The sequence below is a fragment of the Oreochromis aureus genome, linkage group 3 (assembly GCF_013358895.1).
Source record: "Oreochromis aureus strain Israel breed Guangdong linkage group 3, ZZ_aureus, whole genome shotgun sequence".
Classification (NCBI taxonomy): domain Eukaryota; kingdom Metazoa; phylum Chordata; class Actinopteri; order Cichliformes; family Cichlidae; genus Oreochromis; species Oreochromis aureus.
In genome coordinates this window covers 80802069-80804802 of record NC_052944.1, presented here as the reverse complement: position 1 = coordinate 80804802, position 2734 = coordinate 80802069, and the positions used below count along the sequence as shown (strand labels likewise).

The window sequence follows — 2734 nt, the reverse complement described above, 5'->3', positions numbered from 1 at the left end:
TACTAAACACAACACCATCACGTTAATCTAGCTAAGTGTAAACAGCAATAAATACTAAATATTGAATGTTGTTGTGCAGCACAGACAGCACACAATGTGCTTTGAAGTAGCAGCTAAGAAAGGTGTAGTTTATGTCTACGAGCAGTGAACACCCATGTGTACACCTGTGTGGATCAGCGCGCTTGTATACAGAAGGTTTCCCCATGTAACGGTGTGCTAGAGGGTGTGGAGGGCCATAGCCCCGTCCCCCAGGGCATGAAGCAGGCATGGAGGAGATCCAGGCTCCAGACATTCAGGGACCCCAGAGTGCGAGAGCCCAAGGAGTACCACTGGAGGGGCATCTGTGCCACCTTCCTGGGAAGGGAGGAAGTGCATGCTTCTCAATCACAATGAAGGTGTGAATGCTGCTTCTTGTGGATCCCTGAGTCAAGAAGGTAGGGCTGACTGCTGTTGTCTAGATGCTGCTGTACACTGGTTCCAGCCTACAACAACACATTAAATAACAGTATTAAGTGACTATCCTCTGACAGTAGATTAGCTCACCTCACTGTCCATGAAAATAGAGGTGATGGAAAGTATATTTTAAACAGCATACCTTTGGGAATTTAATGAGGTTATCGACAGCTTGAGATGCAGACATCTTTCCTGGTCTCTTTCGCTCTTGTGCAGATGGTGGTAGCAGATGTAGCAGCAGCAAGATAGTAGACATGTCACTGTCCCAGCCTACAGACGAATAAACAAAGAATTGTTCCAAAAATACATTGAATTGACAGAATTACCTATATAACCAACAATGGCAAATAAAAACAGTCACAATCATACCATTCTCAACTTCAGTACCTGAATCAGCATTTCACATTAACTCCAAGAGCTCTGAGGTGGGGACATGTCCATGACTTTCCTTTACAACCTTTGCTTTGAGATTGATGGGCTACCTCTCCAAGAATTTGCTTGCATTGACCTTACAAAACAGGAGTCGGAAATCTTGTTCTATCTGTAATGCAAAAATACAGAACATAGAGAGGTGTAATGAGTGACACTGCAAGCTGCATGCAATATTTCAGTGATTCAACAAATGAACATGTCTTACCATTCCTGGTGTGTCCAGAAACTGCATCAGGCCTCTGAAAACATCTGCTGCATTCTTTTCATCGTTGACCATTGAATGCCGATAAATGGAGGTAGCTTTCATCTTTTCACGGATAGTGTCTTCATCAGCAGAGTGTCTCAAAAGAGCAATATCTGCTCTTACAGCCTCATCTGATAACACTTAGTGGTGAGTGGTCTGGATCAACCATGGACTGGCCCACCAAGTTCAGAAAAAACAATTTGATTGAATCCTGCCTACAAATTACATCAGTATCATTTAAATGATAAGTGAACTTACTTTTGGGAGATTTGCAAACTGAGATGCTTCTTTCCTCCGCAGCTTTTCTTTGAATGGTCTTCAACCATGCAATGTATCCTGAACCGCTCTCTGGATCGTAGTAATGTTTCTATGTAATTAAATAAACGCAGAAGGACTATGTTATCAACATTTCTGAGGGCAATTATGTATTTAATGTTGAAAAGTTCCCTTTACTTACATATCCATGTTGTGAATATGGGCCTTTCAGATATGGAGACAGAGCAACAATGCCCTGCGCAGACATTACTCTTACGCTTTTAGGGGGAGATGTCCTAATGTATAAATTCAATAATTGGCATTAAAAATCACAATTAAAAATAATACAATGTTAAAAGTGTTTCTTTATATCTTACATTTTTGATTATTACCCATGTTATTCTGTCATCTCAGCCTCAAGTATGTTTCTAATCCATCTTCTGGTTGCATCTCTCAGAGATTTGGTTTTTGCACACTCTTAAACCTTTCTATAAAATAGAAACATATTACTTAACATGTCATTAATATTGCTATCAGTTAATTTATACAAAATACATATTTCTTACTAAATAATGAGTTTAACTCTAAAGTAGTGTATGCCTTTGGCATTTGCTTAAAATAATATAAACAAGTAAAGTTAACTTTATGGTAATGTTACACACTTTTTCTGAAAGTACGTTCGCTTATGTAAGCTAATTAGCGATTATTAGCTTACTGATAAAAGGTAATTTAGTTGTTCAAACTGTGTGATTTGACATGTGACAATAATATTATTTAGCATTTAGAAGAAATACATAGTTAAAATGTTTTAGGTTCATATTAAGGCAGTGAGAAGATAAAGAACATCTGAACCTTTAGCAACTGCTAGCATGTAGCTACTGGAATATCATTAAACCTATGGGTAAATGCTGCTAACATGTCCTCACTCGACATCAGTGAAACTATAAAGAGCTATTTAGTTTAAAAATACCTTTTAAACAATTTTACCAATATGGGAATGTTAACTTCACTTACTTGACTGTGGCAGCTTTTCAGAGAAAATTCCATGCACATCAGAGCTCTGCCGCACACACCCGCAGACTGGTAAAAATCAACACTGTGTGGAGTTAAGTCTTCACTGCGTGACTAACAAACTTTACACTGACTTTTAACTCTGATGTTAGAGCTGGTTTACTCTTCATAGAGTTGTAAATACTCTATCTAGGTTAAAATAGGTTTACTCTGAAATATTGACCCTCCATTTTTTACTGTGTGCCAGCTGTCAGCTACATAGAAAAGGATCCTGGTGTTATTTGTCTCTCAGAAACAGTTCATAACTTCCCTTCAACTCATTCATGTCACCTAAAAGGT

At 38.4% G+C, this 2734-nt stretch overlaps 1 long non-coding RNA gene across 2 annotated transcripts; it reads right to left on the bottom strand.

Moving 5' to 3' along the window:
• Positions 1 to 323: 323 nt before the first annotated feature.
• LOC120439383 lies at positions 324 to 2495 on the bottom strand. 2 transcript variants are annotated; one of them, XR_005612612.1, is made up of 8 exons: positions 2399 to 2495; positions 1762 to 1872; positions 1587 to 1680; positions 1388 to 1496; positions 1091 to 1301; positions 841 to 994; positions 596 to 723; positions 324 to 482 (listed from the first exon to the last, which is right to left on the bottom strand). It is a non-coding gene; the product is annotated as an uncharacterized LOC120439383 (long non-coding RNA). The 2 variants fall into 2 exon arrangements; XR_005612613.1 differs by having other exon boundaries at positions 1777 to 1872.
• Between the last annotated feature and the right edge of the window lie 239 nt (positions 2496 to 2734).